Below are 22843 nucleotides of genomic sequence, written 5' to 3' on the forward strand. Positions count from 1 at the left end.
TACCATGGGAAGGTTATCAGAACAGAGACGTGGAGTCAAAGCTGCGTCCAGATCCACATCCTACCATTTTAGCAAATTGTGTACAGTTTCTAGCCCTCGATTTCCTTTCACGTAAAATGGGAGAAATGAGACCCACCTCCTAGTCTATTGTAGGAATTGTGTCTACAAAATCCCTACAGTAAGTGACCAATTAAATGAAGCTTAAAATTTTTTATGTTTTATTTTCTATTCCATTAAAAAAAATTAAAAGATCTATGACCATGCATTAGGGTATCAGCAGATTTCCTAGTTATAGTTTCAGCATTTGGTTAGAACTTAAATGTCTCCATTAAATTTTTACATTTGGGTAGAACTTAATTTTAGTTAGAACTTAAATGTTTCCATTAGATTTTTACATTTCTGTAGGAAATTCTAACTTACTTGTCACTTAGGAAGGACCAAGTCAGTTTCCATGGATTTGGTTTCACTGCTTCCCATCTGACCGAAAAAGCAAATAACAATCTGAAAGAGGTTTTTATTCGTTTCACATGTTTCTACTCAAATCACTTGGGACGTCCGCTTTCTATCTTCTCAATCATGCAAAAATTCTCTCCAGCAATCTTGCAGTGTGCAATTTTCTATTGCTCTTCCCATTCTGCTTTGAGTTTAATTCTTCAAGATCCCATTATTTAAGCTTTTAGTAACTGATTATTATGGTTTTATTACATCAGAAACTCTCCCTGTGAATTTTCTACAACTAATCATTTAAAAAACATTTTAATACTTAGATTTCCTTAGGAACGGTAATACAATGGATTTAAAAATTCCAGAAATTAGCAAAATTCCTAATATTCATAATAAACCTGTTGTCTTTGATAGCATTGTGGTGGTGTTTCTACGGAATGAGAAGCTTTGTGCAAGTTGGAAAAATACTTAAGAGTGACTTAATCAGGTCACTCTTAACCTATTTTTCTAACCTGCAGAAAAACAACAACAAAAAAGCACATCAGAAACATCATAGTCTTAGTCTCAAGAGCTACTTTGTCTGAAAATGGAAAAAAAAAAATCGACCATATTTACCCACAGTTAGAAACGAGAGCAAAGATATAGCAAAATGTGATTTCAATCAGTAGCTTGAGGTATCCAACAAAAATATATTGACCTTATAGTGTCTTTTTCCAAGGATGCTGTGCAAGCAAGTATTTTCTTCACAAAAGACAAAACCAGTCACTGTTCAAAACCAACATGGCTAGGTTGAAAATATCAGCAACATCTGTGAATTTCTCTGCAAACCCATCAGCGGGAACAGGCGGTAATTTAACAACCAAATAAGCAAAGTAAATGACTCTACAGAGAACTCCTTTATATAGGATGGGCTGTGGGGGTTGATGCAATCAAATTACTCAGGCTGTCCCACTGAGCTTGCAATTTTCTTCTCCAAATATAATGCCAACTATAGTGACTGCTGCTATAACCACCTAGGTCTGAATGTCCTCTACTTCCTGCCACCCATCTGCTACTCCACTCAAAGAGGACGGCTCCATGTTTTCCAAACCCCTTATAAACTCACAGCTTCTTATCTTTACCCATGCTATTCCCCCTTCCTAGAAGGACTTGTGCTTATTTCTTCCCTTGGAGAATGCCTACTCATTCTTCCAGATCTTGTTTACAACACTATCTTCCCTCGGAAGGCTTTCTAGACACCCTGCTCCCAGAGGCAGGTCATAGAACAATTAGTCATCATTTACCTTTTGTGATGGGCTTAATCGTGTCCCCCCTCCCTCCAAAATTCATATGTTGAAGTCCTAAATCCCAGGACCTGGGAATGTAATTGTATTCAGAGATAGGGTCTTTATGGAAGCGATTAAAGTTAAGTGAGGTCATATGGGTGGGCTCTAATCCAATATGGCTGATGTCCTTACAAGAAGAGGAGATTAGAACACAGGCACACACAGAGGGAAAACCATATAAAGACACAGGGAAACCTAGTCTACAAGCCAAAGAAAGAAACCAACCCTGCCAATACCCTTGATCTCATGCTTTCAGCCTCCAGAAGTGTGAAAAAAACATAAATTTCTGTTGTTTAAGCCCCCTATCTGTAGTACTTTGTTATATAGCCCTCGCAAAGGAATCCACTTTGCCAGCCCCTCCCACCAGAATCTGAGTCCCCGAGACCGGAACTATGCCTCAGTCCCACCAGATGTGCTCAGTCAGTGCTTACTGAGTGGAAAAAGCTGACAATGAGACAGAGCGGGGAAGGGACTTAAGAATGTAGTAAAGGAGTCCCTCGTCACGTTGACAGAGATGCTCACCCCTCGTCTAACAAAAAGTTTAGAAACAATCTCTTTACTTCTTGCTGACTACAAATCTGATTTTTCGAAAGCAAGGATTTCAAGAGGAAATGAAAAAAAAAAAAAAAACAAAAAACCACCTACTGAACACGGTCGGTCTTGCTCTACTGGCCAATGTTCAGACGAAGGCCAAGCGACGCCTGTCAATACAGATTAGCTGACGTCAGCAAGCAGTCTTGTCAGCCTCAGTGGTGAGCTCTAGACAGCATTGCTTAGATGGATAAATGTGTCCCTCTCACAGGCTGAAAACACCAGTCCTCTAGTCGGATTAGGAAAACCCTGAAGTAAACATCTTTAAAATGGCATTGTTCACAAGAGACAAGGTATGGGAACAACCTCAGTGTTTGTCAGTGGTGAATGGATAAAGAAAAGGTGGTAACCATACAAAGTGGAATATTATTCAGCTTTAGAAATTAAGGAAACCCTGCCATTTGCAACAACATGGATGAACTTGGAGGGCATTTATGGTAAGTGAAATAAACCAGTCACAGAGAAAGACAAAGACTATATGATCTCATTTACATGGGAATCTAAAAAAAATTAACACCTCAAAATCATAGAGACAGCAGAAAATTGGTTTGCCAGGGGTCAGGGGCTGGAGGGTAGGGGAAGAGCTTGGTCAAAGGGCATTAGCCTCCAGTTGTAAAATGAGTAAATTCTGGGATGTAATGCCCAGCATAGTGACTATAGTTAATCACATTGTATTATACACTCTTAAGTTTGCTCACGGACTAGATTTTAACTCTTCTCAGCAAAAACAAAACAAAAGAGAACAAAACTGTAATTATGTAAGATGATGGGTATGTTATTAACTTGATCGTGGGAGTCGTTTCACAATGTATATGGATAGCAAATCGTCATGTTGTACCCTCTAAGTATATTTCAATTTTATTTGTTGGTTACACCTCAAGAAAACTAGAAAAAATAGTTGTCAGTCTCTGACGCATCTAACATTTTAATGATAACTTTTTAGCTATAATTTATTTATTGCTATATTAAAATCCACTAATTTTATGTTAACTTTCTGCATATAACCTTTGAAACACTCAACCTTATAATTTATTTATAGAGTCTTTTTAGTTCTCCAAGCACACAGTCATCTCATCTACAAATAATGATACTTTTCCCCCCTATCCAATCCTCATATGTTTACTTCTTATCTTATCTCACTCTGCTGGCTAGAACTTCCAGGATAATGTTGAAATGTGGTGAAAGCAAACACTTTTACCTTGGTCTTGATATCACATAGTGAAGTTTTCAATGTTTGAACATTAAATTGACTCTAAGATTTTTTTAGGGGCTCTTTATCAAAGAAGTACTCTTCCGTAAGTAAGCTAAGAGTTTCAACATGGATGGATGTCAAATTATATCAATTGTTTTTCTGCATTTCTTAAAGCAAGGGTGATTTTTCTCTTTTAATCAGTTATTGTGGTGACTGATACTGATTTTCTAATGTTAAACTAATATTGCAACTAGGCGTGATGGATTATAGTTTTTAAATATTACTGGAATTGTTTTGCTCATAACTTGCTTCTATATTTATGAGTAAGATTGGACTGTGATTTTCTGTTGTTTTTCTCAAATGTGACAGGTGAATTCAAAAAGAAAATGCGGTATATACATACAATGGAGTATGATTCAGTCTTGAAAGAAAGGAAACTGTGCCAGATGTGACAATGTGCATGAACCTGGCGGACATCAAGTGAAATAAGCTAGTCAGAGAAGGACAAATATTACATGGTGATTCCACCTACACAAGGAATAAAAAATAGGAATCAAACTCATAGAAACAGAGAGTAGAAGGGTGGTTGCCAGGAACTAAGGGGAAAGCAGGGAGCTGCTGCTCAACAGGTTAAAACCTCAGTAATGCAAGATGAATATGTTCTAGAAATCTGCCGTACAACATTTTGCCTATCATGAGCGATACTGAATTAGGCACTTTGAAATTTACTACGAGGATGGAGATCATGTTAACTTTTCTTACTGCAACGGAAATTGAGCACCAGTCTCATGCCATTGGTTGGAATAGTGTCTCCCACCTTGCTTTTTTCTGTCCAGTAATAGGTATAAGATTTAAGTTATTTTATTAATTTTATTTTTTTTAAAGATTTTATTTATTTATTCGACAGAGATAGAGACAGCCAGCGAGAGAGGGAACACAAGCAGGGGGAGTGGGAGAGGAAGAAGCAGGCTCCCAGCGGAGGAGCCTGATGTGGGGCTCGATCCCATAACGCCAGGATCACGCCCTGAGCCGAAGGCAGACGCTTAACGACTGAGCTACCCAGGCGCCCCTAATTTTATTATTTTTAACAAATGTATTAAGGAACAATTTACCTGCAGCAAAATTCATACATTTTAATGACACAAGTCAATGACTTTTGCCAAATGTCTATCAAGTACGCCCAATAGAGGCATAACGCATTTCCATCTCTCTCGGGTCTCCCGTGTCTCCGTGCTGCCAGTTTCCAGCCCCATCCCCTGCCCCAGAAAGCCCCTAATCTACCTTCTATCACACGGTTTTGTCTGCTCTGGCTGTTCCCATGAATGGAGCCACGCAGCATGTGCTCTTCTTCTGCGTCTGGCTTCTTCCGCTCAGCGTAAGGTGGAAGGCGTTGTTCCCAGACGAGTTCTACGCAGGAGGAGTCATCCTTACTGTCACATCCTGTGTACCATCCCTTTAAACGTGGCCTCTCCCATCCTGTCTGCCGACAGCAAGCCTTTGACAGCACTTCTCCACATGCCATGGTTTGATGTCATTGAGATTTCATGTTGTTGTGGCCGTTTGTCTTGTTGTTTTGGGGCAATTTCCGGTAGAAGGCCGTGGCTCTGTCGTTAATGTGCCTTTTTAAGACTGGAAGCCTCAGAGTTAGCTGCTCCCTCCACCTCGGAAAGCGCTGTTCCTTGGTGCCTCCCCCCAAGACATCCAAACCTCTGAGGCGGATTCCTTGCTCAGGTCTTATTTCAATGCCACACTTTCCCACACCACTCTGGCACCTTCTCTCTATCACATCACCCTAGAGAATAGCCTTTGAAGCATTTATGATTCTCTGAAGTGATCCCGTTGCTTTGTTTACTTGATTTCAGCCCCTTCTCTTCCTAGAATGGAAGTGATACTTGAAATACTCCCCAACACCAAAAAGGCTTTAATAGACATTTGGGAATGAGGGCATTAAAAAAGTTATCAGTTGACTTCCTGGTTTTATAAAGCAGTCTCCTATGTGTTTCTTTAGCATAAATTGGTATGATCTTTCGTGATAGATTTTGATTCTATCAAAACCATGAATACAAAAAGTCAAGGGGACTCTGGGACAACGCAGTATCCAGTCTAAGGAAGCTACTCCTTTGTTCTTCTGTCTCTCTCTTTCAATCCAGACCTGTAACTTGACCAACATCGGGAAGAAGCATTCTTTCTATTCTCAACAGCAACCTAGAGTCAGGATCTTTCATTGGCAGTTAGTTACTTTTCTTTTCTTTTTTTTTTAAGATTTTATTTTTGTATTTATTCAAGAGATGGAGAGAAAGAGCATGAGTGCAGGGAGAAGCAGAGGGAGAGGGACAAGCAGATTCCACACTGAGCACAGAGATCAGGACCTGAGCCGGAACCAAGAGTCTGACGCTTGCCCGACAGAGCCACCCAGGCGCTCCTGGCCGTTACTTTTCTGGAAACAAATCTTTAAAAATCTTTAGAATCTTTAAAAATGTACCCCTGTAGGGCAGCTGGGCGGCTCAGTTGGTTGGGCATCTGTCTTCAGGTCAGGTCATGATCCCAGGGTCCTGGAATCAGCCCCACGGTTGGCTCCCTGCTCTGCAAGGAGTCTGCTTCTCCCTCTGCCCCTCCCCCCACTTGTTCTCTCTCTCTCTCTCTCTCTCTCTCTCTCTCAAATAAATAAATAAAATCTTAAAAAAAAATTCACACCTGTAGAAGGCAGAACAGTCCTCCCAAAGATGTCCGTCCCCTGATTCCCAGATAGAAGTAAGACGGCAGGTCTTAAAATAGAGATATTGTCCTGGATTATCTGGGTGAATCTAGTCTGACCTAATGAGCCATTAAAGGTAGAGAATTTTCTCTGACTAGAGGCAAGAGATGTGGCAGAAGGGGATTCAAGAAGATTCCAAGAGAGAGAAGGCAAGGGCATTGCTGATGTTCGGTGTGGGCCCTCCTGTGAGGACTAGAGAGAAACTTGGGGGTGGCTCCCATCGGACAACCAGTTAGAAAATGAGGTTTCAGTCCTACAGGTGCAAGGGACCGGACGGACTCTGCCACTCTCTAGCCTGAAGGAGCCCAGGCTTCTTCCAGAGCCTCCCAACACCCCAGTTTCAGAGAAACCAGCTGGATCCACCCCAACTTCTGGTCTACAAACTGTGAGATCACAAATTTGTTTTGTTTTAAACTTCTAAGAGTATGGTAATTTGTTACAGCACCCATTGCAAAGAAATACAGCACTCTATTTGAAAACAGTAATTCCTGGACTCAGGTTTATTGATTAATTAATTAATTAATAGTAATATATTTATTCATTGACTTATTACTGATCTTTATGGAAATGATTTGATCTCAGTTTTCTTTTTTTTTTTATATTTATTTATTTGAGAGAGAGAGAGAGAGTGGGCAGGGGGAGGGGCAGAAGGAGAGGGAAAGAGAATCTCAAGCAGACTCCCCACTAAGCATGGAGCAAGCCTGGGTTCGATCTCACGACCTTGAGATGATGACCTGAGCCAAAATCAAGAATTGGTCGCTTAACCGACTGAGCCACCCAGGTGCCCCGATTTCGATTTTCTGGAGGAAGATATTCCATTTAAGGTAAAGAATTTGCTCTCTGTTTTTACATGTAAATAGCTCAAATACTTCTTGTGATGTGAAAGGACTCATTCCAGATATTCAGGACCTAACGCCCAACAACGCGACTGCAGTTAATAGCATCGCATTGCGTGCACGCTGAATCGCCGTCACATTGCACGCTTTAAATACATTCAATTTTTAAACTGTCAACTATGCCTCAATAAAATTGAGGGAAAAAGAAAATAAATAAGTAAAAATGAAGAATTTGCTCTTTGTTTTTAGTTAGAAAGGTGTTAACTTGTAATGTGAAAGAATTAAATCTACAGCTATTTAACTCTTTCACATAAATAGATAAGTTTATTTATATGTAAATGTATCACGATTAGCTGCCTTTGATTAATTCATCCATCTAACAAGTATTGTTTGAGTGACTATTAGAGTCAGGGGTGTGATAGAAAATGAAACGACAGAGGTGCCTAAGCGTCTGCCTTCAGCTCAGGGCCTGATCCCGGCGTTATGGGATCGAGCCCCACATCAGGCTCCTCTGCTGTGAGCCTGCTTCTTCCTCTCCCACTCCCCCTGCTTGTGTTCCCTCTCTCGCTGGCTGTCTCTATCTCTGTCAAATAAATAAATAAAATCTTAAAAAAAAAAAAAAGAAAATGAAAGGACACAAATAATCTCGCTCACATGGAGCTTATGTTCTAGATAGGTGGAACAAACTGGAAGAGGGGACTTACAGGGAATGGTGTCTACGGATGGATAGGGGGTCTTAGGGGCTGCGGTGTGATCTGGGCAACACTCACTGAGAAACTGAGGCTCAGACCAAGACCCAAAGGAGCTGAGACTTGTCTGGCATGCGGGGGAGGGTGGGGAGGGCTGAATGTGTGGGAAGCGAATGCAGTGGGTGCACGAGGGAGGTGGCTGCGGTAGGGCTGGGCCACGGTGTCAGCAAGAAGCGAGACACTGGAGGGCTGGGGCAGGGGAGTGGCACGCCTCCCTGGGGCATGGGCAGGGCTACTCTGGCTGCTGGCTGAGGGCAGGCTGCAGTGCAGCAGGAGGGAAGCGGGAGCACCACTTAGGAGGACCTCCCCAGCACAGTCCTGCACTGACACAGAGACACGCTCACCCCGCACATCTGTGCTTGTGTATAAACATATACATGCTGATAACATCTCACTCTGTGGCAGGTAAGAGCTTGACAGACTTCGAACAGTCGCTCTGGCTTTCTTCTTATACCTACATCGCTGTTCCCTCTAAAACTGAACCCACATGTGAAAATCACCTGTATTTGTTCCTCCCGCCATCCTGAGCCTTACTCAGTAAGGCAACTCACAATTGTGATAGTAAGAAAACATTTAAATTACCATGTATTTATTCCTCTACTTACGCATTTTTCTCTGTTACCTTTAGCAGATGGCTTCTGGAACCAATGATTTCGATTTAGTAAGTGGTCTCTCTCTCACTAGGAGGTCACCCAACCACTTGGCTAGAGGACTTCCAAACTTCAAATACTAGTGTCTTGTGAAAACAGAATTTACATAAAAATTTACATAAAACTTACTCCGCATCTCTAATAGGTTTTGATGCTTACATTTCAGAAAATGCAAAGGATTTTCATTTTGTTTGTTTTTTTTGCATTTCCTGCTGATTCACTGTGGAATCCATCATCAACTTAGTTGGTGCTCCTTAAATACTTATTGAAAAATTAATTAATTTTGCTATGAAGTCAACCGATCACAGCGGAAGACAGAGCCAGACGTGAGAGTTAACTGCGAGGGTCAAATGCAGGAGGAAAAGCTCTTTCCTTGGGTCGATTTGCTTCAAGATAGAGTCTGTTAAGGACTCTTAGGGCTGCTTGGGAAATGCAAAGAGTCACCTGGAAAGACATTTTCTCCAAATTTCCCGGAATTTGAATTGAAAGAAGAAACAAGTGGCTGCTGAAAAATGCTCGGGGTTGCAAACGTCCAAGGTCCTGAAACTGTCATTGCCGGGCGGCCACGGGTCCATTGGAACTGTGACATGGAGGCAGTTGAGCCCTATTTTCAACGGCTTTTGAAACTTGCAACAATTAACAGTGTTCTCAAGAAAAAAAAAAAAAAAAGCTTCAAGCCTGGGCTTTCATGTTTAAAGGAACTCCCCACAAACACTCTTTCTGAGCTACACTTTTTTCTGTCTTCTAGTGGAAATTATAACCACAAGCTACCATGTTTTCTTTCCTGTGTTTGAAAACCACATGTGTTTTAGTGAAAACATTAGGGTGAACAATGAAATGCAAGACTTTAAAATACCAGGTAGCTGTCACTGGAAATGGAAATGTCTTACTTATGGCTTCCTCTGCTCCAATAAATTCGAGTAAGTTGAAAATGTAACTTTTAGCCAATCTCCACGCATACAAAGCAATTACCTAACTGATATCAATGTAATTATCAGGAGCCAAAAAAAAAAAGTACAAATATTTGTCAGAGTCAGGTTATGGATTTTTAAAATTGCAATGAACATTATGTAGTCCATCACAACGGAGGAAACAGAGCTCCAGAGAGATGGGACTGCCCCGTACCCACACGGCTGGTCAGTAGTGAAGCCCGGTCATGAATCTGGATTTCCACGGCTCTGAAGTCCATGCACTTTCCACCAGATTACCCCACCTGTATTCTTAATATAGCAGATCACATTAGAAGGGAACGCTTCTTATAACCTTGTAACACGCTTACTTATAACCTTTCACATGTCTTAATTAAACTAATTCTTACCTGTGAGATAAATGGAAGCAAAGAAGTGTTGTAAAATGTATTGAGCACCTACTCTGCGAGCAAGAACTTTAAATGTCATGGGGAGCCTTTTATAATCAAGATTTAGCTGCTGTTGAAGGTAAAGAAAAAGGGGTTGGTGCTTCTTTAAGGCTGAGAGTCAGAAACCAAGTGAACGTTGACACTTTTCTGAAACCACAGCTTGCAAATTCCCTCTATTTCTCTGAGTTCCTCAGCAACACCAGAGGTACCCGCTGGACCAGGTTACGAACAGACACCCACCCCCGTACCTGACAGCACCTTGCTCACGGGGTTTTGTGATGGGGAGGTACAGGGAGCGGGTCGACCAGAGCCCACAGTTCCTTTCAGCCTGGTCCGCAAGGACCTTCCTCCGTCCGGCTCCCTTGCTCCTACGATGCGATGCCCCTCTTTCCTCGGCCCAGCTGGCCCCCAGGGTGGCTGCTCCTTGAAAGATTCCTATTCCAGCCCCTGACCCTGGATTTGGCAGTTTTAGAAACTCAATTTTGTCTGCATACTCCATGCCTGATGAGAAAACACACACTATCGGCAAGGGAGGGTCAGCCTCAGAAGTCACCAGTATCACCCCGATCACTCAGGAGACTAACCGCAGATCAAATCCCTTCGTCGTGAACAAAGAAATATTTGAAAAACAATAATAAAGGAGAGTGAAGGTTCTCAAAAGGTATTTCTATCAAGCGAATAGAGGTTTGTTTTTCTGCAGTGTAACTTTTCTTTTGAAATAAATATTTTCAGCTCCTTAAGAAGTACAACGAAGTGCAATTGAGCAATTCAGAAGACAAGCAGACAAACTCTTTTTTTTTTTTTTAAAGATTTTATTTATTTATTTGACAGAGATAGAGACAGCCAGTGAGAGAAGGAACACAAGCAGGGGGAGTGGGAGAGGAAGAAGCAGGCTCATAGTGGAGGAGCCTGATGTGGGGCTCGATCCCATGATGCCGGGATCACGCCCTGAGCCAAAGGCAGACGCTTAACCGCTGTGCCACCCAGGCGCCCCAAGCAGACAAACTCTTAACAGCCAACCTTCCTTTTCAATATTCTTTATCAATCCCCAGTTTTCTATCACGTAAACCTTATCTCTCATTAATCCAAGTAAACCTTTTCCAGATGATTCTTTATTGCCTTTGTTTATATTTCATGGCAGTTACTTCGTGACACTTTAATCTCGCGGACATGCTGCCTCCAAGCTGAGTGGTCATAATTACTCCCGCTGGTACTTTGCGTTCTTGGATCACATTTAGAAATTGGCATGAACTGCCTTTCACCCAACCTGAAAAATATTTTCTCTTTTTTTCAATTTTTGAGGCACTTACCCACTGATTATAATGAAGAACTTAAACTTTTCTTTACTGGGCTTTTGCCTTTAACAGAACAAATATTTTGTATCACCGGCTCTGTGCAAGGCACGGCGGTAGGGATCCAGGGACGCAGCAGAAATCCATACAGGGGAGTTGTCAATGGGCTGCCATTCAGCAGGGTGTGTCATAGGATTTCAGAGAGAGAGAGACATCACTGCGAAAACAAGAGGTGGGGAGGAGCCTAGAATTAAAGCAAGGGGGATTCAAAAGGACTGGAAACACCATCTTGTCTAACTCCTTCACTCGTTAAGCAAAAAGGACTCAGAAAGTATTAATGATTTGGAATCATGTTAAACTTAACTTGTTGGCTTCCTAAAAAGCACAAAGAGAGAAGAAGATAGGGAGATAGAGACAGAAACAGGGAGACAGAGACAGAGAAAGAGAGAGAAAGAGACAGAGAATCACAAAGAGACAGAGAGAGGGTGAGATCTGCCCTCACCGTCGCACTCCCTGAATGAATCAGCTCTGCATTACCTGGGACACGGACCCTGTTTCTGCCTATACAGAAAGGGCTTCATGAATATGATAATATTGCATTTCATTTTCAAGGAACCTTTCTAAAAAAACTCAATCTATTTAAACTAAAACAAACAACCAAACAAAACCCAAAGAACAGTCCACCCACTTCTCCTACCCCCATTTCCCACCTCTGGTAACCGCAGATCTGTTCTCTGTAACTATGAGCTTAGTTGTTCTTTTGTTTGTTTTAGATTCTGTGTACAAGAGAGATCATATGTTAATGTCATGTGTCTTTCTGTCTAACTTATTTCACTAAGCAAATTGCCCTTGAGGTCCATCCATGTTGTTGCCAATGGCAAGATTTCATTCTTTTTTTTTAATGGCTAAATAATATTCCATTATATATATATTCCATTATATATATATGTGACATTTTCTTTATCCAGTCATCCACTGACGGACACTTAGGTTGCATCCATATCTTGGCTGTTATAAATAATGCTGCAGTGAACTTGGGGTGCAGATCACATTTTGAAATAATGTTTTTCTTCTCTTTGGATAAATACCCAGAAATTAAATTGCTGAGTCATATTGTTAGAGGAACCTCCATTCTGTTTTCCATGTGGCTGCACCAATTTACATTTCCACCAACAGTGCATGAGGGTTCTCTCCTTCCTCCACATCCTCCCTGACACTTGTTATTTCTAGTCTCTTTCAAATAACCTTTTTATTGGGGTTGATACAGACAGGAAAGTACAGAAGCCACAAATATGCAGCCAGATGGATTTTTACAAAGTGAACATTTCTATGTAACCCACTTCTTACATCAAGTGATCAGAATATCACCAACGCGGCATAAGCCATCCTAACTCACCCGCCTTCCCAGACACACCACCACCCACCTCCCCAAATGCGATAACTACTATCCTGACGTCTCATAGCATCCATTATTTTACCCAGTTTTGAACTTTCTGTAAATGAAATCATACAGTATCTTTTAGACCAGACTTCTTTCACTCAATGTTGTGATTACAAGATTTGTTCATGCCGTAGCCCTGGTGTGTACATTCTGGGGAGGTTGTGGAGAAAGGGAATTCTCATGCCACTTGGCGGTATGTACTGAAGCTGAGTGTATGGGTATCCCATGATCCGGGCATTCCAGGAACACACAACCCACAGAAATGGATACACATATGCACTAAAAGATGGGTGCAACATATTCATGTCAGCGCTATTCATAATCACCTCAGGCTGGAAATTCCTCAAGCATCCATCAGCTGTAAAATGCATAATTAAACTGCGATATGTCAATCAATGGAAACGATGCAGCCATGAAAATTAACACACCAGGGCTACGGCATGAACAAATCTTGTAATTATGCATTTTTTTTTTTAAAGATTCTATTTATTTATTCAACAGAGATAGAGACAGCCAGCGAGAGAGGCAACACAAGCAGGGGGAGTGGGAGAGGAAGAAGCAGGCTCATAGCGGAGGAGCCTGATGTGGGGCTTGATCCCATAACGCCGGGATCACGCCCTGAGCTGAAGGCAGACGCTTAACCGCTGTGCCACCCAGGCGCCCCGTAATTATGCATTTTACAGCTGATGGATGCTTGAGGAATTTCCAGCCTGAGGTGATTATGAATAGCGCTGACATGAATATGTTGCACCCATCTTTTAGTGCATATGTGTATCCATTTCTGTGGGTTGTGTGTTCCTGGAATGCCCGGATCATGGGATACCCATACACTCAGCTTCAGTACATACCGCCAAGTGGCATGAGAATTCCCTTTCTCCACAACCTCCCCAGAATGTACATAATGCAGGCACTATGTCCGGGGGGGGGGGGGTCACAAAAGAGATGGTGGAATTTGGGGCATTTTCTTTTTTTTTGGCTAAGACGTAGAAGGAAGAGTTTAAGTTTCAAACAAGGGAAGAGGTCTCCATTCTGTCCAAATGAAATAGCAAGGGAAAGAGAGTGTGAATCCGCAAAAAGTAAATAGAGAGAGGTGTGCAAAAGCAAATAGGTGTACAATAGTTTGTTTTTCAATTCTTTTAAGTTCTTTGACACCCTAGGGAACACGCACAATAACCTCGAGAACACGTGTCTCACCACTTCCAGTTGATTTCCTGTTTGGTTTCTTTAGGGAGGTTCTTACTAGGTTCCCAGGAAAAGCAGAAGCCGGGTAATAACATCGAGTAGCTAGAATGTTCTGCACCTTGCTGTGTTTCACCCAGAAGCCTTTTTAAGTTCTTAAGTCTTTAAGTCTTTTTAAGTTCCCTTGGCAGGTCCAGTCACAAGACATGAACGTTCTCAAGCAACAACTTTCTTGTCTTTTGCCTGGAGACAAACTTTCTTAGTGTGATTAAAATTAATCCACATTTCTGCAGCCCTCCCAGATTTATGTAACACCTAAACTTCTTTACTTAATCTGGCGGTCAGAATCAGTTGCTTTCACCTGACCAGAAGCTTTTTCCTCCAGCTAGAAGGGCATGATCCAATTAGGAGTGAACAGGGAGTTGGTGGTTTTCTTTCACCGTGAAGGGGACACTGCTTAAAGCAAATTACATTTGAAGAAAAAATAAATAAGCCATTCTGTAGAGTTATAAGGGCAGATTTAAACAGAGGCATTGTTCATTCTTGAAGGTATTTTGTGTAGGGGGGAGTAATTTGTGTCATTTAGTAAAAGGCAAAGTAGCTAGTCTTATTTAGAGCAACCAGAGAATTGCAATCATCTGCCTAAAAATCATATTTGTAATTCCTTGACAAATAAAACATCAATGAATCAAGCAAAAATCAAACAAGTTAAAAGATTTCATGGGCTGTAAATGGCACGTGTGATATAGGTAGTTTTAGCTTGTGTCTCAAGACTTGCGCCCACAGCCACGACGAGAATAAGAGACCAAAGAAATAATAATTATCTTTATATTTTGAGCTTAGGGAATTAAAGTTTCTTTTACATGTTTATATTTTTCAAAATTCCTATGATGAATATTCATTCCTTTACAATCGAGCAACAAGTAAAATTTATTTTTAAAATAAAATAATTCCCCAAATTACACATGGTTAAAAGATAATAAGGAAAAACACCCCCTGGGTTGGAAAATTATAAGCAATCTTTTTTCTGTTTTTATTTTCTCTAATTTCTAGATGTGTGTGTGTGTGTGCATTCAAGTAAATGCGTAACTTTTATCATAGGAAAAATAGTATTATCTTTAAAAATCTGCTTGCAGAAAATGACCCCCATTTTTAGCCTTTGTAGACGATGGCCGGAATTCTCCAGACCCAGTTTAGTGGGTCCAGTTGAGCCCACCTGGGTTCTGTTTCTGGCTTTGCCACTCTTGCTGTGTGATACTGGATAAGTTACTTGGCCTTTCTGAACCTCAGTGTTCTCATCTGTAAAGTGTGAATAACAACACCCATGTTATGGGATTGTTATAACGGTTTAACAAGATGATTTCTGTAAAATACCATGGTCCGAATGCTCTACAAATGGCAGTCGATCATTCGAAGTCCAGCATTCTCTTCTCAAGGTTTTCTAGGGACGTTAGAGTTCTCGTCTACTCAATTCTTCCTACGAAATCTGCAGGATGTAATATGAATGTGTCCTCTCTTATTAACTCTAAAACAAACACTTAGAGGACAGAATTTCTGAAATAATGTATGCTCTTTGTGGTCTATTTAGAAAAATAAACGTATCTTCTAATCTGAGATACAACAGGTCTTTGATTTTTTTTTTACATTTCTTATTGGACCATAGTCGACTACAGTGAACGGCACATCAGTTTGGGGTGCACAACATAGTGATTCTGTACATTTAGTTTGGGGTCTTGAGCATAGCTCCATCAAGTTCAAAAATGAGGTGTGAAAACATTAGTTTTTCATCATTTTAAATGTTGCATAAATGTGCAAATAGAATAAAAGCTATTGCTATGTTACTTAAATATCATGGGTTTCTCCTTAACCATCAGAGTATATTTATTCAGGCACTGGGCAACGGAGGTGCACGTGAGTGTGTGTGTTTAATGTGTAAAACTGAGACAAAACATCTGCTCCCCAAAAGATGTGTTGAATCCCAAACGCAGTGCTTTACTTCTTTTGTTCGCTGACGCTGTTGAGTAACAAGCAGAAAAAAAAGAAAAAGAAGAAGAAAATATCAGCTTGGATCTACTTATAACGTATAAGCCACGTAAGTTGAAAGAAATAACCAGCCTCGAGGGTTGCCATTTGGGGTTAAAAACAAACATTTCAGGGATGAGATGGCGGGGTTGTGGGATGAAGTGTGACGACGCACCAGAGCACATCTGATGGACTCACACAACAGCTAAATATGGTCAGTTTAGCCTCCTTAGGCCACTATTCTGACTAATGAGAAAAAAAAATTACTTATATTTTTGTTGCACGAAACGTGTACTTTAAAGTGAACCGTTGAGACTCTGGTGTAGGCAGGAAAGCTGTACGCAAAGAAGAAAGTAATGATTTTCTGTGTTTCCTGTGCTATCAGTGTGTGACTTCCTTGACAGTATTTGAATTTTTTATTCCAGTGAATACATTTAAATAGCAATGAGTACTAGAAGCAATGATATTACATTCCCCATCACTGACAATCAGAACTTTCTTTTAATTGGCATTTATATTCAGAATTTTAAAGCTGGAAGAAACCTGACAGACTCTCCCACGTAGTCCAACATAAATTCTGTGTGTGTGTTGTCAAAATAAAACCATAAATGGTGTGTGCTTGAGGCTATGGTTGAAGAAGAGAGAAGTAGGGGCAGGTGCGGTGTTTGCTTTTTTTTAAAAAAGGGATTGAGAGAATAAAGTGGTTTACTGTAAAGTAATGTACCTTCACTGATAGATTTTCAAATCCTAGGCAATTGCATGGTGTCAAATTGCAGAATTGTAATAATGAAATTCATAAATATGACAGGTTTTATCTTGATTTCTTCCTCTGGGATTCACAGATTAGTTCTCAGATTTATTAGTCCCCCCTGGGGAGAATTTCTCATCAAATGTTCAGTCTTTTGGACTTTTAGTTTGCTTTTGCTTTTCGGTGGAAGGGAATCACTAAAAAAGCGGTCTGTATGATGACTCTATCTAATCAATACCTGTTTAGTTTCAGACAAAATTTTACATGCATTTGGACCATACTCATTATGCTGATATCCTTGCATTCACCAAATCCAGAACTGTATCTGTGGGTCCTTAGAAATACTGGACCTTTCCTTTCTCCCCGATTCTCCCTTAGACCTCACAAACACACCAAAAGTTTATTGTGTTAACTGCTATCTCTGCTATAACAACATTGAAAATGTTACCATCTGCTATCTGATTCAGATACTTATGTTACAATTGGAGTCTCTTTGTTGTCAGTGATGACTTAAAAAAAAAAATCGGTGCTATAGGATTTCAAAAGCCACAACTAAAACAAGACAGCAATATAGTGCTTTTATAACTCCCCTACCTTTAAAAAAAAAATGGGGTGGGGGGTGAAGAGGAGACACTATCATACTCAATTTCATTCTTCTATAATGTAATAATAGTTGATGTTCAAGAGGGAAAAAATGACCTCTCCATGTTCTACATCATTAAAGACTGAATTCTGCTTTATTTCCTATGGCTGCCTCAAGTGGGCATTTTGATATATTATAATTTATAAATTGGCCATGTATATATGTGTTAACTCTTCTTAGAATATTGTGTGAATTAGGACACCTGTAACCACACACAATTCCTTTACTGTTTCAAGAGTCAGGCTATAATTTCAGCTCTTGTCTTGTTTCTGTGTATATACTGGCCAAAGTCATGAATTTGGGGCTCGGCAGACTAGGAGTCAAGCCATACCCCATTACTTACTGGCTCAGTGAGCCTGACAACTCATTTGTTTGATTTCTAAGACTCAGCCGTCACATCTGTAAAATGAAGAGGATATTCCCCGTCTCGGGGGATTCATTGTAACAATCAAATGAAATAATTAAAGTGTCCACACCATGCCCTGGCGCATGACATAAATGCACAATAAATATTAGCCACTATGAGGTCACTCATCATCCTTTTCTTAAATGAAGATATAATGCCTCCCTCTCATACCTTGTCTAAGATTTTAAAACTAGCTTAACATTACTAAGCATGCATAACAATGAGACTTTCAAAAACATCACATTATGAGCATTGTTACTTTTTACCTCAGGATAAAATCAGTATCCACCATTCCCTTTCATGGTTTGGAAGAGTTGGTATCAATCTTATTATCAACAGAAATCAAAGTTTATTTACTCCCTAAGGGGAGGGCCTGTTTTGGCTTCAGGGTTTAGAGCTCTCTTCTTGCAATAACAATTTCTAACTTCTAATTATCCGTTTTCCCATTTGAATGCATAAAGTTAGATTGAATAGGAAAAAAAAAAAATCTCCCTTTCCCTTGTCCACGCTGTGAATTTAAAATACCTGTTTTTCATCTGCGTCTGTCACTTTCACCTATAACTCCTAGAATAATTTTGACATTTTCTGAATAAATTTACACGAGGCTCCACATGTTTCTCAGGTCTTCGGTTAGGATAGATCATTGACTTCTAATTCCATGCCGATTCTCCCGGGGATTCAGGCTGACCACTTTAAAAACAATCTCTGCCAGGCCTTTGGGAAAGTGACAGCTGGGCAGCCAACTCCTCAGGGAATTGTCCAAACTGGTTTCCCTCCGAGTGGTGAGTTACTGCGGAGACAGAAGTGTCCTTGTTAAATAATCCTTTGTTCAAATCATCTGTTTGTCATGTCCTGCTTCTCCCCAAATACCATCTTCCTTGGATTTGAGGGTCAGAATAAGAACATCATCTCTTTAATTTCTATCCTAAATCCTTTATGGAAGGTGAACCTCACAGGTGTAAGATGGGGTCTCTTCTAGAGACAGAGGATAATCGCCAGCTAGGTCCAAAATAAGAGCGAGGTGATGTCTCAGGCTCCCTTTTGCAAATTCCTGGTTGAAGGAAGATGGATTGTGATCTCTCCAGAGAGAAGATTCTTGAAGTCGTCTATTTCTTAGCTGTGGATCCAAAGCAGGGATCATGCCTGTTCCGGCAAAGGTGAACTGATGCCACCGTAAAAGCAGGGATCATGCCTGTTCTGGCGAAGGTGGACTGAAGCCACCGTACCACACTGTGTTCAGCATCATTCCAGGAAACTTGAGGGCAGAAACTGAGGGGGAAAAGAAGTACACAACCGAAAGTTTGAGCGTGTTTCATGTAATGAGTGGAACCTCCCCACCCACATGTCATCCCCTCCAGGAAATGCCATTTCCTCTTCCAGGAAACAAAGGTGTGGAGAACTTCTGAGCAGCAGCCCTGTTTATAAAACAATGAGACAATGTCTGATATAAAACAGAAATACCTTGTAGCCTGGGGAAGGAGGCGGCTGGCCCCACAGGACGCCAGGATCAAAAAGTGCTACAGGTATCCCTGACACTTAGCATGAAACAAGAACAGAGCTGGATTTGTTTTTTTCTTTTAGGCGAGGTTCAAGACAAACACACCCACAAAAAGCAAACACCTCTTCCTAGACATAAGACGAATATTGTTTTAAAAGATTCAGTCTTTAGATTACTGGGTTTCCAACTGTATGGCTACGTGGTTATAGAATAGTAGAGTGGCGTGGGGCCCCAGAGACCAGTTGTCCAAAGAAGAGCCAAGCAGAAAACAGAGGGAATGGCTGCAGAATGGAGACAATATTCAATGGTGCTTGAGGGGGTTGCTTCACATGGGCCTGAGTTTAAATGCTGGTTCTGGGACTTTATTAACTGTGGGGTTTGGGGCAAGCTCTATGACTATTGTAAGTTTCATTATTCTCATCTCTAACATAAAGATGATAGTGATGATAGAACATCTACCCCATAACTGTTACGAGGATTAAATGAACAGTGCATCAAAACGCCCACCACATGGTTTGGTATACAGGCTCTCAGGACATGACCTTCATTATTCGGAACTTTTTTAAAGCCACTGACGATAGATTACGTTGAAAGGACATATGGATTTTCCTTGAGCTTCTATATGTCCGTAACCCCATTTGCGAATGGTCAATGAAAACCCCAGCAATGGGGAATGAGTGGGCTCACTATCTTTCTGGCACTGCAGTACTGGCAGTCCGCCATCTCCTCTCGATGTGATAGTCTCTGTTTAAGGATGGCTGGAGAAGAAACAGGAGGAAGGCGTATTGAACTAGGAGTTTTCTCTTTTGCAGTCTGCAGAGAGAAGTTGGACTTCTCAGTGGGGCTAATTCTGCCAGCTCTGCCACCTTGCTCCCAGCCATACCTACCTTTTGCCACCAAATTTCAATAGTAAGTATACAATGAGTGCCTACTATGTGCCAGGCTCTCATGATGCCATGGTGAGTGTCACATCTGAGGTTCCGTCCATCCTCACACTGCTAGAATCTTCCAAGACCCGACAGCCTCTCTGCTGGGTGATTCTGCCTGAGGGTCAGTTCAGAGCTGTTAGATATTAACAAGGATAGGAGAGGGGCTAGTTTTCAGGGATTACATTTTTATCCTTAACAGGTGTATGTGTTTGTTTTGCTGCGTTCATTAGGGGTAAGAGTCACCGTTTCTGGCTTCCCCGCACAGGCCTGCCACAAAGCAGCAGTGTGAATTACTCAAGTCACCCAAACCTTCTGGGTCTACATTTTTCATCTTTAGATTAAAAGTTTGGAGCTAGCTGTAGTCAGAGGAACTTTTCAGCTGACACCCTATACATCCATGATCAGAAGCTTAGTAATCCAAGGTTTTGCTCTTTTATACCTTTTAAATCTCTCTCAAAAAAGAAATTATTTCGCAGACTTATCTGGTCTTAGCACATGTTAGCAGCAAAAGTCCGAACCAAGCACATTTTAATCATGTAATGTCATAATTGAGAGAGAATAGCTCTGTAATAATATTGGCAACCAGACATATAGTTTCTAACCCAAAGGAAAAATTAACTCTATGGAGTACAGGAAAAACCACCCCGATTATCCTCATGATTACCATTAGTATCACCAGCAAGATGTACAAGTCTTCAAATGACAAATGCACTGGGAGGACATTACATTGCAGTTTCGAGGGCTGTCAAATTTAAAGCAATGCAACTTTGGAAATTATACATACGACCCACGGCGTGCAAAAACGGAAAAAATTAAAATCGTAGGTAGGGCACAACCTAGGAAAGACGATCCACCCAAACCTCCTCGCGTAGGTCTCTTTAAAAGAAAACTTTAGAACAATGCTGACGAGCCCTTTTAGCGTAAAAACAGACAAAACCGACGAAGTTCTTTTTCCCGAATGACCTTGATCCTTCCCTTCGGAAGGATCGTTTTCGATTTTCAGTTTGGTGAGGCGCAGAATCCCCGCGCGCGCGGCCCGCGGCTGGTGCTCCGCGCCCCTTCCGGCGACCTTCCGCCTCCCCGTGGCGGGGGCGCGCGGCGGGTCCTGCCCGGGGCCGAGCGGCAGCCGGGCGGGCAGCGCCGGGGAGGAGCGCGGCCGCAGTGGGAGGGGACGCGGCGCGGGGCGCGGGCTCCTGGGCGGGCGTCCGCGGAGCCGGCTCGGGCGCTCGGGCGGCGGGGTGACGAGCGCCCCCTGGCCGGCGCCGGGCCCCGCCAGTGCCCGCGCGGCCGCAGAGCAGCAGCGCGCTGGGACCCCGGCCGCCCCGTCTGCAGGTAGGTGCCTGGGCGCCGCGTCGCCGGCCGGGGGAGGGCAGGGGGGGTCCGCGCGGGGCCGGGAGCGCGGCCCGGCGAGGGGGGAGGCCCGCCCGGCTCGCGCGTGTAGACGTTCCGGGACGGGGGGCGCGGGCTGACTGCCAAGCCGCAGAGGGACCAGAGCGCAGCGAACTTGGGGCCAGTCGCTTCCCGTGGTTTCTGGGGCGTCCGGGTGGCTGCGGCCCCTCGCCGTGTGGACGCCAAGGGGCTGGGGCTGGGGGCGCCTTCTCCTTCTCGTGTTTTTCGCCCCTCTTACCTGAACTGATTGGGGTGGGAGGGAGGGAAGAAGGTGGAAAGTTTTATATCCTTGGCAGACGTTTGAAGGAGAGGTGGGTGATGCTGACGGTGATGCCGACTCTCCACAGGAGAGAATAACTTGTTTTCTTGGGGTTTGCGAGAGCAGCAGACAAGGCTGCCAAGACTCACCTCTAAACAAACCCAAGTTTCTTTTCAAGGGCCTGGGGTAGGGTGCGGCGGCTCTGTGATAGATACAGGGGGAAAAAAAAAAGTCTGGTATTTAGTCCTGTGACCTCAAGCGAGCCTGTTTGTGTATCAGCGTTCAGGCCACATGTTAAGAAGGCAGGGTTAGATATCTGTATTTCATTGAACTTTTAAGAGCCCCAGTTATCCGTGTGAAATGGGCCGTTCACGCCAAAGGCTTGGGCACTTCTATGGTCATGAATGAAGAGAAGCCCAAAGGCTGAAGGCCAAGTCTTTCTGCCAGCAGCGTGCCACGGAGCTGCCTTGACCTTTGGGGTTGTCCTGCCCAAAGTGGCGCTAAGAAAAGGTTATGCAGTCATGACACAAGCTGACGAGGACGGGGTGGTGACATGGAGGGAGAATCGAGAGCTCGCAGCTCTCCCTCGTCCGTGGTGAGGGTGCAGCACCCCGGGGGGTGCAGGTCCTGCCTGCGCCAGGTGCCCACCCCGGCTCGTGTCCGGCTGCTGCTGCACCCATTCTCCCCACGCTCCCCTCGCAGCTCTGTGGAGTCGGTGACCACCACCGCCCCTTCCCTGGAGGGATGTGCGGCTCAGGAGCCCCGCTCCTCAGCTCCTGGGTCCACCACACCCCAACCTTGCCAATCACCATCTTCATTTGTTCGCTAACTTGTCTCGGGTAACTTGTAAAATGGCAGGCTCACTGCGAATGCTTAATCTCTTTAAAAAATGCTGTGTCTAGTGGGAAAGAGGGTGACGTTCACTAATTTGGTTGCAAATTACTTTTGAAGTTTATGCACAGCTGTTTAAAATCCCTCTGAGATCAGTGCCATTGTTTGAGGCAGGTGTCTGCCCCAGATTGATCTTGTTAGTGCCTTTCTTCTGCTGACTGAATGCACGTATATTTAAAGCCTGGGCATAGGAAGACCTTCTCAAACCTTCAAAGCCTCAGCTGTGAAACTCCTCCCAGTTAGTGAT

At 42.6% G+C, this 22843-nt stretch overlaps 1 protein-coding gene and 1 long non-coding RNA gene across 2 annotated transcripts in view; one reads left to right on the forward strand and one right to left on the reverse strand.

Annotated features, from left to right (window-relative positions):
- Positions 1-14574: 14574 nt before the first annotated feature.
- On the reverse strand, positions 14575-21179 carry LOC148107410 (uncharacterized). The gene is made up of 3 exons (XR_015722474.1): positions 20722-21179; positions 20061-20172; positions 14575-18899 (listed from the first exon to the last, which is right to left on the reverse strand). It is a non-coding gene; the product is annotated as an uncharacterized LOC148107410 (long non-coding RNA).
- The window catches only part of PRKCQ (protein kinase C theta), a 168647-nt gene continuing 166972 nt past the window's right edge, over positions 21169-22843 (forward strand). The window contains exon 1 of the mRNA XM_087857744.1: positions 21169-21389. The gene's annotated coding sequence lies outside the window, so the exon portion shown is untranslated. The remainder of the gene's footprint in view (positions 21390-22843) is intronic.

Source organism: Ursus americanus, chromosome 31, assembly GCF_024610735.1.
Source record: "Ursus americanus isolate L20-20 chromosome 31, mUrsAme1.1.p, whole genome shotgun sequence".
Lineage (NCBI taxonomy): Eukaryota > Metazoa > Chordata > Mammalia > Carnivora > Ursidae > Ursus > Ursus americanus.